Genomic DNA, 12,796 nt, shown 5'->3' with positions numbered 1-12,796 from the left:
TGAATGCTAGTAGGGACTGAGTTCCATTTTTTTAGCAACTGAACTACTATATAGTGCATCTCCAAAGCTATTGTAGCTGTTGGTGACTTCTAGTAGTAGTCTGCTTGATGATCTAAGAGGCCTTTTGGCTAAGTGATGTTGTAGTAGGTTTTTGAGGGCAGGACACTTATTGGGAAGGTAATAGATAGAATGACAGAGGCAGAGCTGATTGTAGGTTAGGAGGTTGGGTAGTTCAAGCCAGTGGAGCTGTCTGAAAGCAGTACAGTGATGAGTTCTATATGAGCAATTTGCAGCAAAGCGGGCAATTCTGTTATAGCAGGCTTCCATTTTGCTTAGTTCAGTGTTGTTGAGACTAGTCAGAATGGGAGATGCATAGAGTAGGGTGGATAGAAGTTGGGAGCGAGCAATGGCTGATCTTGTGTTGTTGGTAAGAAATGGTTTGATATGGTAGAGTGACCCCAGTTTGGCATGTACTTTTTTAATAGTTAAGTTGAGATGACTATCAGATTTTAGGTGGGAGTCTATGGTTATTCCCAATAGCTTAGCCTGTGCCACTGGAGCAATTGGAGTAGACTGTTAGTGTTTTTGTTAGAACTGGTTCTAATCATAAGCTGAGTTTTCTTTGGATTGAGGATAAGTTGGGCTTTGGTAAGGTAGTTTTCAACATCAGAAAATGTTAGTTGAGTTGTTTGCAGGAGGGTGGGAACGTTATGTGCAGCACAGATTAAGGTAGTGTCATCTGCATACTGAATTATAGATGCATGCTGTGTGGAGGTATGGAGGTCATTTGTGAAGACTGTAAATAGTAGTGGTCCTACGATAGAACCCTGTGGGACTCCTATTGTTATGGGCAGCTGAGGAGAGAGAGAATTTTCCCATTTCACAGCTTGGTACCTGTCAGTTAAGTAGCTTTGGAACCAGATAAGAGTGGAATTTGATAGATGATATTGGTTTAGTTTGTTTAGCAGGATTTGGTGTGAGACTGTGTCAAATGCTTTTGACATATCCAAAAAAAGAGTTGACACTTATAGGCCTTCATTTTTGAGATGGTTTACTGTGTCTGTGAAGCAGAGGAGGGCTGTAATGGTACTATGGGCAGGTCTGAAACCATGCTGAGAAGGTGACAGGATGTTTCTGTCTAGGAGATAGTTTAGCATCTGGGTATGGATGCATTTTTCTCGGATTTTCGCCAGGGGGGAGAGTAAAGCAATGGATCTGTAGTTTTTAAGTTCAGTGGAGGTCCCGCCTTTATGTATGGGTGCCCTCCCATTATGCCACCCTCCTACTTGTTAGGTGAGAAATGCTGGAACAGTTCACATGTGCTTCAAATCTGGATGACAGTGCAAACTGAAGAATCTGGAGGGAAGATGTTGTACCTTCTGCTGGCCATATCTTTTACTTAAAGGTTGAAGCTGCATTAATGGTAGCAGATGGAATCTTCTGTCTCTTCTTACAATTGCTACTGAATTCCCCAAAGATGTCAACATGCTACAAAATGGGCTTACACAGCCAAGTGATTGGTGTCAAAGCCAAAGACTTAATCTAGATGCAAAAAATGCATTATCATCCCCTTCGGCAAAGGAGAAACCCCTGCTAATTACAGCATTAATTATATCCCCCTAAGTTCAAACCAGTTGTGAGAAATTTAGGAACGCAAGTTGATAGCGGCCTTAATTTTGATCATTAACTGTCCACAGTAGCAAGGAAGGCCTTCTACATTGCACACCTCATAAGCAAGGGTATAGTATCCAAAGCTAAGGAGGTACTTGGCTGTCATCAGACCAATAATAGAGTACAATGCTCCCTTCTGTATGTACCTCACCAGACATCTACAGCAACTGGAGAGACCTCAGAGGCTTCTCACCCAGAAAATTCTGGGCCTACAACAAATGACTTACACGGATAGACTGAATGCTCTATCCTACAGAGCAGTCTCAGACCCTGCATGATGAAGCAGCTTCACATCTGCAGATCCAATGGGACAAGATTCACTTGCTCTTGGGATTAACCTAGCCTGTGATATTAACAGGATATGCTGGAGAGACAGATATGTCTTCCAGAGGTGCCACTCCTCTGGAACAAACTCCCAATTCATGTAAAACAGAGCTCCTCAATGACTCTGTTTAAGCTTAAACTTGACAATTGGATGGAAAGCTATAAATTTACACTGGGGTTTCACCTATGTCCTTCTTAGAGAGAGGCAGCTCTTGGTGATCTTAGATTCACCCACAAACATAAACTATATATCTTGATCCATAAGTGAACAGGGCTATGACATGGCTAGGCTTGTAGAGGCCTTAGGGCCAATAGCCTAGTAACCTCCTATGATCCTATGGCTGCCTAAGTCTGCTTCAGATGGATATGAGATTTTTGTTGGGCTTAAGAAGTTCTGAAATATATGGAAGGGTCTAGAGCTCCAAGTTTGCAGTAATCTTTAGTTTCTCTTACATACTGACTAAATTGGGCAGACAGAAGGAGAAAGTCTGACCAATGAAAGTAGGGATGCTCAGAAGGGGGACAATCCAGGGAAGAAGAAACAGGCCTTCAAATGAGGAACAAACAGAGGCATATGGGGTCCACGGTATTCTAATGTCTACTCCATAAGTAGCAGAAGGTGAGACTTCCATGGTAGGACCACCTAGTAATAAATTACAAAGCAAAATATGAGCTGGAGGCAGTACAACTCAGCTTGTGGATCAGTATGGGGAATAAAAAGCATGCAGGCAACAGAAACAACTGTCGTACAAACACGTAGGACAGGAACCCTCTTCACAGATAAAAAACTTATTTATTAAAACTTTAAGTGCGCTCAATTTCAATACACTTTTTGTCAAGAAAAATTCTTAACTTCATCAGAAGCTAGCAAGTAGTGGAACAATGATCCAGTTCATTTAAATATACATAATTAATTAATTGATTAATTAGTTAGGTACATGCCTTAACCAATAAGCACATTTAAATAATCACCTTTAAGAAGTAAAACCAAATTTGCCTCAATTCCTCTCCACCATAAAGAGGTAACAGTGATAAAAAAACAAGCAAATGAAAGCCACTCATTACACACCCGTTCTCACGGTATCCCCTTTCAAAATAAATGTTAAATGTTAGGTGAAAACCAGAGGCAATTAAAATCTTATTTATTTAAAAATCCAAACCGGTATTCAATACCAAAATACCCAGGTGGTATACGACGTAAACAGGGAAATAAATTTAAAACCTTAAACCTTGCGGGTCTATTTACTGTTGGTACAAGCAAGTGTTCATTGTCCCTTTCAAGGTTACAATATTCACTTACCATACGGTTTGTTAGGCAAGCGATGTTCATAATAACCAATTAAATAAAAAATCGGTGAAAACCTAGTACTAATACTCCAAAATACTGTATGTGATGCAACTACAAATCCAAGGTACACCACCTAGTGGACACATCGTAAATTCCTATTCACATAGTCCTAATCATTTTCCTCAGAAAACTGAAACTAGTCTACAAGTAAAAATGCAATGATACAATAGTACGCACCACAACACGACGATTTAGTTCTGGGTAAAAAAGTAATAAATAAGATTTATATCTGTGAAGAGGGTTCCTGTCCTACGTGTTTGTACGTTAGTAGTTGCTTTTCCAACAGAAACAACTGTGTCTGAGATGCATGTGTGTGTGTGTGTGTGTGTGTGTGTGTGTGTGTGTGTGTGTGTGTGTGTGTGTGTGTGTGTGTGCGTGTGTGCGTGTGTGCGTGTGTGTGTGTGTGTGTGTGTGTGTGTGCACGCGCCCGCACATGTATGTTGTTTGTATATTTATTGCAAGTTATTAAGTCAACAACTTGGAGAAAACAGCTAGAAATCCAAACAAATTCCAAGGAAAACACTAGTTGTAAAACAGATCCAAAAATAGGCACTGCTAGTGAAGGTAGATACCACAAATTTATTTAAGATTATGTAATGCACAATATAGGTTTTTGTCTGTGTGCAACAGACTTCAACAGAATCTAGAATACACACATCAAATGTGGCAGCTGTGTGCAATGTAGACATATTTTAGAATAACCAGTTGTTTAATTGATAGATGCAGCTAACACTACTATATACCCTGGATATGGACAATGCACAAGTAAAGGACTATTTACCTACCTGTAGTACATGCCCAGCTTTTTATGTTGGGAAGACAGACAGGTGTCTTAAAAAGTGAATTTATGAACATGGGTATGAAACAGAAGTGAAAAACATTAACAATGCTTTATATAGACACTCCATTAATTGTTCTAACTACAAAGTTTTTTTTTATTTTGTATATTAGAGAATGTGACACCTAACCCAAGATGGGGAGCATGGTAAGATAATCTAGAGGTAAGGAAGTTATGGTGTCTAGTAAAGTTGGATGCCACACCCTAGCTGGAGATTAATGACAACTTATCCCTAGTTGCAGTGCTAAAGACAAGGGCTAATAAATATTAGCATTCTGTCTTGTTGTTTTTGTGTGCATTTTAGGAATAAAACATTTTTATGTTGTATTTAAAATAAGCATATGATATGTTGGTTATTTAAACTAAGCTGAATTTTATATGTTTATATTTAGCATTGTTGATTTTTAATATACATAATACCTTTGGAAAGTTTTGAGTGGTATACTTTAAGACCCGATGACAGGTGTTTTATGCTAGAGGGAGAATCATTTAAAAGCAGCATTTGATGTGTGTATTCTAGATTCTGATGAAGTCTATTACACACAGGTGAAAAGCTATATTGTGCATTACACAAGCTTAAATAAATTTGTCATACCTACCTTCACTAGCAGTGCCTATTTTTGGATCTGTTTCGCAACTATTGCATGTTATTCCACCTCTGAAAAAAGTACAGTTTTGTACCTACCATAAATGTAGATGTTCAAGTGTATACCCTGCTGCAGTCATCACACTTGGGTTATCCTGTCGTCAGGCTGTCCTGCAGTCGGCCCGAATTCCAAAGTCTTGGTCCGGCGTCAGTTGCTGTCACTTCTTCCCTGATGTCAGTGTGCCAGGGGTATATAAGAGGCATCCAACGCCATTTTCTTCAGTTTTTCATGCCCCAGATGTCAGGTGCCCCCCCCCCAAAAGGTGGTCAGTAGATAGTACCAATAATAAAAGTTTAGCACAAACAAAATATCCCTCCAGCTATAAGCAAATACACCACAAAGGTTGTATCAGATTTTAAGGTATTGAAAGGTTTTAGTTAGGTCAGAGGGGATGGAGGGAGGGTAACCTGGACTGCAGCAGGGTATACACTCGAACATCTACATTTATGGTAGGTACAAAACTGTACTATGTTCATCGTGTTACCCTGCTGCAGTCATCACACTTGGGTAGAATCCCAAAGCTAAGGATGGTAGGTGGAGTCAAACAGGGTTAGAGGAGGCTAGAAGGCCCTGCAAAACTGCAGTGGCAAAGCCAGCTCTAGTCTTAGAGTAAAGTGGTAAGTGATAGTGTTTGGTGAAGGTGTGTACTGAACTCCAAGTTGCAGCTTCCAGAATATCCTTGGTTGGCACCCTCCTGAGGAAGGCTGTAGATGTAGCTGCTGCCCTGGTAGAGTGGGGCCTTATGCTAGCAGGAACTGGTTTTCCATGGTGGGTGTAGCAAAAACGTATGCAATGTCCTATCCATTTGGAAATGGTCTGTTCTGAGATAGCCTTTCCTTGTGATGCTGCAGCATAGGATACAAAAAGCTGGTCAGGTTTTCTGAAAACCTTAGTTTTATCCAAGTAGTAACGTAGCTGCCTGTGAATGTCCAAGGAATGCAGGAGTCTTTCTCCTTTGTTCTGTGGATTTGGAAAAAAGGTGGGTAAATGGATGGTTTGATTTAGAGCCACACTGGACACCACCTTAGGCATAAAGGAGGGGTTAGTTCGTAGAGAAACTCTTGTCTTGATGAAAAATGAGGAAAGGCTCTACTGCCATCAGTGCCTGAAGCTCTGAGACTCTTCTGGCTGAAGTAATTGCTAGCAGCAGGGCAGTCTTCCATGATATAAACTTTAAGTCAGCTGAGAAAGCTGGCTCAAAAGGAGGTAGCCTAAGTTTTTCCAGAACAAAATTGAGGTCCCAGGTTGGTGTTGGTGCTCTCCTGGGAGGCCTAATGTTTTTGGCCCCTCTGAGAAACTGCCTTAGAAGTGAATGTGAAAATAAGGGAGGATCCGTGTTGTAGTGAGCTGAAATAGCTGAGGCATGGATTTTAATAGATGAAAAAGAAAGCCCTTTGTGTAACATCTCAGTTAAATATTGTAGAATCTGAGGTAAGTCTGGCTGAAGGGTATTTGGCCTTTAGCTTGGTTCCAGGCGCAAAACCTTTTCCATGTGTCTGAGTAGGCTTTCCTGGTGCTGGGCCTCCTGGCCTCCAGAATAACATCCATAACAGCTTGTGAAAGAGTAGCTGGCTGGTCGCTTAAGTGATTTGCCATGCAGCCAAGTTTAAGGTTTTGAGCTGGCTGTGTAGAATCTGACTGTCTTGCTGTGTGAGCAGATGAGTAATTTGTGGTAAAATCCATGGTGGGCCCTGGGCCATATTCCTTAATAGTGGGTACCAGTGCTGGCGTGGCCAGTCTGGGGCAATGAGCATCATTCGGGGTCTCTCCATCCTGACTTTCAGCAGCACCTTTGTGAGAAGGGGAAATGGAGGGAAGGCATATACTGTCAGCATTTTCCAACCGAATGAGAGTGGGTCCACTTTCCAAGCTTGATGGTGAAATGTCCTTGTGCAAAATTTTGTTAGCTGATAGTTTTGGGGGCTGGCAAACAGGTCTATGTCTGGGTGCCCCCATTTTTGAGTTATCATTGCAAATACTTGTGGATCCAGTTTCCACTCGTGGGGATCCATGATGTTTCTGCTTAGGTCGTCTGCCAATATGTCCTTTTTTCCTGGCAGGCCAGTGCTGTGTTCCACAAGGTCATTGCTTGCCTGCATAGAGGGTAGGAGTGTGTACCCCCTTGTTTGTTTATGTACCACATTACTGTGGTGTTGTCTGTCCTTATGATAAGCTGTCCTGGATGTAAGAGGTCCTTGAAGGCTGTCAGGGCATTCTGTACAGCTAGCGTTTCTTTTTTATTGATGTGCAGATTCCTTTGATCTGCAGTCCATATGCCTTGAACGTACCGTCCTGCCATGTGTGCCCCCCAGGCATAGTCCGATGCATCTGTTGTCATAGTTTGCCTGGCTGGGGGTAAGGTGAAAGGCTGACCCATGTTGAGGTGACATGCCTGTAACCACCATAGAAACTCCTGTTGAAGGCAGGGAATGAGAGGTATCATTGTTTCCAAGCTGTGGCTGTGTTGAGTCCATACGCTTTTTAGGTACCATTGTAATTTCCTCATATGCAGTTTTGCAAATGGCATTAGTAGTATGCAAGATGCCATGAAGCCCAAGGCCTGCAGAATTTTTCTTGCAGGGTGTTGGGTCTTTGTTGCCATTGTTTTGAAGTACTGAGTTAGTTGTAGTTGTTTGTCTGGCATCAGATAAGCCATCTGGGCTGTTGTATTCAAGCTGGCACCCAGAAATGTCATATTTTGTGAGGGCACTAGTTTTGATTTCTTTACGTTTACTGTGTACCCTAGGTGACTTAGAAGGTGTTTTACAAAAGCCAGATGTTGTAAGAGAATGTCCTTGCTTTCTGCTTGGATGAGGCAGTCGTCCAGGTATGGGTATATTTGAATTCCTCTTTGTCTGCAGTATGCAATTACTGGTGCCAGGCATTTTCTGAAGACCCTGGGTGCAGTAGATAAGCCAAAGGGCAGTGCAGAGAATTGGTAATGGGTTGAACCTGCAATGAAATGGAGGTATCTTCTGCAATTTTGTCTGATAGGGGCATGCAGGTATGCCTCCTTGAGGTCCAACGTTACTAGCCAAGCTTTCTTGTCCAACATGGGAAGAAGCTGCTGTAGTGGTAGCATCTTGAATTTGGGTACTTGCAAGAAGGTGTTTAGAATTGAAAGGTCCAGAATGGGTCTCCAAGCATTGTCCTTTATGGGGACTAGAAAGAGCCTTGAGTAAAATCCTTGGCCTTGCTCCTGTGTAGGTACCAGTTGAATGGCTCTCATGTCCATGACAGCTGTAATTTGTTTTTGTGCCACTGCTCATTGATTTTGTGGCAGGTTTGGCATTCCTTTTATCCTTGGCAAGGTGTGGAAATGGAATCTGTATCCTTGTGAGATAATGTCTAGGACCCATTTGTCCTTTGCGATGATGTGCCAGTTGTCTGCAAAAAGTGCTAATTTTCCTCCCAGTGGAGCTGCCAAGAGAGTTTTGCTTGGCAGTTTGAGGTTTAAGTCATTGTGTTTGCCTTCTAGTAGTTTGGGACATGTCTTCCCCTCCCTTCTGTGTTGCAGTGCCCCATTGGCGAGGTTTGTAAGGGATTTGTGCTTGTCCTCTGCCCCTTGGGTGCCTGTATTTACCCCTCTGTGGTCTGTCAGAAGCTGGAAAGGACCAATTTTTTTTTGGCCAATTTCTGCTGAAGCGTGGGGGCTGTACCTGTAAAAAATCTTTGACCATCTGCATAGATTTTGCCTTATCCTCCATTTTCTTTAAAACCTCTTCTACTTTAACCCCAAATAAGACATCCTGCTGTAAGGGTGCATCTAGTAACTTTGCTTTAACATGATCAGGCAGAGTTTGTTCCTTTAACCAAGCATGCCTACGTATAACAGACCCAGTAACAGCTGCTCTACAGGAAGCTTCCAGGGAATCAAATCCACATTGTAAAGTATGTTTGCCCACCTGCTCAGCTGCATGCAACAGATCCTGCATTTCCTTGAATTCAGACTGTTGAGGGTGCGTGCTCATCTTTTGTTTTATTTTAGACATTAGGAATTGCTGGTATTTAAGCATGTGAAATTGACAATTTAGTGCTCTCATAGCTAGAGTAGCTGAGGTGTAAACCTTCTTCCCCCACCTATCTAGTGCTCTGGAGTCCCTTTCAGAGGGTACAGGGTTTTTAGCCATAGAAGCCTTAGCCCCTTTGGGAACCTGGGAGATTGTCTCTGGATCAGCGACAGGGCTTTTGTAAAGGAATTCGTGTGAGTCAGGCACTCTATAATATCTATCTGGTTTGGCTGGAGCAGGAGGCAGAGAATCTGGATTTAGACTAGATTCTAAGTAAACATCATCCACAATGTCTAAAACTGGGGGGATAGCAAGTGGTCTGTGCTGGGGGAGTAAAAGAAACTCTCGGAGCCTTTTCTTTGAGTCGGAGTAATCCTGACCTTCCCAGTGGAAGTGTTCCCTCATGGTATGTAAGGTTTTCCCAAAGGAATAGTCTTCAGGGGGAGAAACTGAGGGAATGGAATCTTCAGCATCAGAATCTTCATAAGGGGGAAAGGAGTAATCCTGTTCCTCAGAGAAGCCTGAGGAAATAGACACTTGATCAGAGGAGGCATAATCCTCCTTTTGTCTAGGCCTTTTGTCAGGGCGGGGGGGTTGGGAACCCCTAATTAAAGAAATCAAATCTTCAGCCATTTTAAGCATCTGTTTCCTAGGCATGGGGCCTTGAACTGGAGACTGAAGTGCAGTCTTTTTTGGTTTTAGAGGAGTCTTAAGTTTAGCATAAGATTTTATGGTGAGAGTAGTCGGTCTGAAGACACCTTCAGAAACCGAAGGTGTTTTTACAGCACCAGCTTCTTCTTCTGCAATGTCGTCGGTAGGGCCTAAAGAAAATGGCTGCGTCGGCCTAGAACTCTCTGCTAGAGAATCCAAAGTGGTCTGGGGATCCAATTCTGCGGTAGCCAGGGGCTGCGTAGGCGCCTCACTGAAAACCGGAGAACCGGCGACCGGCCCAGCCGAGGCCTCGGAGACAGGCTTGGATCTAGGCTGCCTGTCTTTATCTTTGCGTTTTTTATGCACGCCGGTAGTCGGTTGCTCTGATGGCATAGTGTAATTAAATTTCCTACCGAAATAGTGTCGTGCGAAATCAGAGCATCGCTTTATAGTTCGCTTATTGAACCTAGCACAAAACCAACAACCAGCGACGTCGTGGTCTGGGCCTATTCAAGGTATACAATAAGAATGAAAGTCCTTATGAGGTATTTGCTTCCCACAAGAAATGCAATTGTTAACTTTTTCTGACATCGGACTGAGGCAAGAAAAGGTTCCCTAATGGGGTACTTAGCTTTGAAGACTTCGGACTGAAACTCGATTCGAAAATCTCAGGTGTCGGCCGACCGGCACTTGCGAACTGCTTCTGCTTCGGGCACTGTGCGGTAAGAAAGACTGAAGAAAATGGCGTTGGATGCCTCTTATATACCCCTGGCACACTGACGTCAGGGAAGAAGCAACAGCAACTGACGCTGGACCAAGACTTTGGAATTCGGGCTGACTCTGGGACCGCCTGATGACAGGATAACCCAAGTGTGATGACTGCAGCAGGGTAACACGATGAACATCAGCAGGTAGAGTGAAAGTTGCTAATATAACAGTAGAGGAGAGGAAATAGGACTTTGCTTCATAACTTTAATTGGTAATCTGAGGACACCCTCCAGTGAGTGTTAAATATTCACTGTATTGGTAGCTGGGTATCTTGACCTTAAGAGGGAAAAACTTTTGTGCCTTTTTAATTATTTAGCCAATATTTTTCAAGTAAAGCCCACAATGGGCTTGATTCTAAAACACTTGTATTTGATGCAAATGACTTACTCCTGTGTAAGATATATAGATAGACCTTACACCAGGATAAATCATTTACACTAAGAGCAAGTTTTTCAGAATATGGCCCACTGTGCTCCTGTCTGTTTCTAAGACATGCTGGGAAATTTGATTTGCTTAAATCCATCTCCTCTCTCCATCCCAATCCTACTTTCCCACCTTAGGCTATGGCTTTTTCAACTCTCTCTATTTTTTTTTGCCTCCATTACTTCTCCTTCTCATTCTTACATCTTGTACTACTCCATTACCACCTGTCCATAGAGATCCCACTAATCCCATACTAACTGTTTCTCATCTCTGCAGTACTCTATTACAACCTCCTCTTCTATCTTACATCTTGTACTACTCCATTACCACCTGTCCATAGAGATCCCACTAATCCCATACTAACTGTTTCTCAACTCTGCAGTACTCTATTACAATCTCCTCCTCTATCTTACATCTTGTACTACTCCATTACCACCTGTCCATATAGATCCCACTAATCCCCATACTAACTGCTTCTCATCTCTGCAGTACTCTATTACAACCTCCTCCTCTATCTTACATCTTGTACTACTCGATTACCACCTGTCCGTAGAGATCCCACTAATCCCCATACTAACTGTTTCTCATCTCTGCAGTACTCTAGTACAATCTCCTCCTCTATCTTACATCTTGTACTACTCCATTACCACCTGTCCGTAGAGATCCCACTAATCCCAATACTAACTGTTTCTCATCCTTGCAGTACTCTATTACAATCTCCTCCTCTATCTTACATCTTGTACTACTCCATTACCACCTGTCCATAGAGATCCCACTAATCCCAGTAGTAAGTGTTTCTCATGTCTGCAGTACTCTATTACAACCTCCTCCTCTATCTTACATCTTGTACTACTCCATTACCACCTGCCCGTAGAGATCCCACTAATCCTCATACTAACTGCTTCTCATCTCTGCAGTACTCTATTACAATCTCCTCCTCTATCTTACATCTTGTACTACTCCATTACCACCTGTCCATAGAGATCCCACTAATCCCCATACTAACTGTTTCTCATCTCTGTAGTACTCTATTACAATCTCCTCCACTATCTTACATCTAGTACTACTCCATTACCACCTGTCCATAGAGATCCCACTAATCCCTATACTAACTGCTTCTCATCTCTGCAGTACTCTATTACAACCTCTTCCTCTATCTTACATCTAGTACTACTCCATTACCGCCTGTCCATGGAGATCCCACTAATCCCCATACTAACTGTTTCTCATCTCTGCAGTATTATATTAGAATCTCCTCCTCTATCTTTTCTATGAAGATCCCTATGCTTAAAATCAAACTTCCTCCCCCTCACTCTCTAGCATCTAAAACCAAGACTAAGTACTTGACTTATGACCCATTTAAATTCAAATTTTACCAACTTCATGTAGCCCTGCTTCTATCAGGAGGCATACATCCAAATCATGGGCCCATCCATCACCCCACCATGCATAACTCTACCTCTCCCTACTTAATAATCCCATCCTCTCCAAACAAACATATTTCATTTTACTCTATGAATGCCCGTAGTATTCTAAACAAAGTTAGTGAAATCCATGCCTGGATATCCTTCCACACCCTGATGTCATCACCCTAACAGAGACTTGGCTAAAACCCCAAACCTCTGATAAAGACATTCTCCCCACTGGTTATAATATACTCTGCATAGATCGCCAAAACAAAAGAGTGGGTGGTGTAGCCATCCTCTACTCCAACCACCTCACCATTACAAGTATTATGAATCCTATCCCATCCTTTTCTCCTGCTGAACTACTTACAGCTAACCTTAAAATCAATGACCACACCACTATCACAGTAGCAGCCATCTATATTCCTCCAGGAGACAACATTCCTCTGCTTGAAAATATTTTTCATACTTTTCTGAACACATCCCCAATGAAACTATCCTCCTTAGGGATGCCAACATTAACTTGTTAACTCTCAGTAATCCAAGCTCTAATACTCATATTAATTTATATGGCTTTACACAGCTAATCTCTCCACCTACTCATACAAACAATTCTCACACATCTAGTACTCATATTGACTGGGTACTTGTATCTAATCCTTCCAAATATAATATCCCTGAAACCCTACCAAACACCTTGAGTGATCACT

At 42.3% G+C, this 12,796-nt stretch overlaps 1 protein-coding gene across 3 annotated transcripts in view; it reads right to left on the bottom strand.

The window, feature by feature from the left end:
- The window catches only part of LOC122788204 (transmembrane ascorbate-dependent reductase CYB561), a 197,404-nt gene that overhangs the window by 80,511 nt on the left and 104,097 nt on the right, over positions 1-12,796 (bottom strand). The gene's annotated exons all lie outside the window — the stretch shown is intronic.

The sequence above is a fragment of the Protopterus annectens genome, chromosome 13.part0, assembly GCF_019279795.1.
Source record: "Protopterus annectens isolate FY-2018-M chromosome 13.part0, PAN1.0, whole genome shotgun sequence".
NCBI lineage: Eukaryota > Metazoa > Chordata > Ceratodontiformes > Protopteridae > Protopterus > Protopterus annectens.
This window is presented reverse-complemented; position numbering and strand designations above follow the sequence as displayed.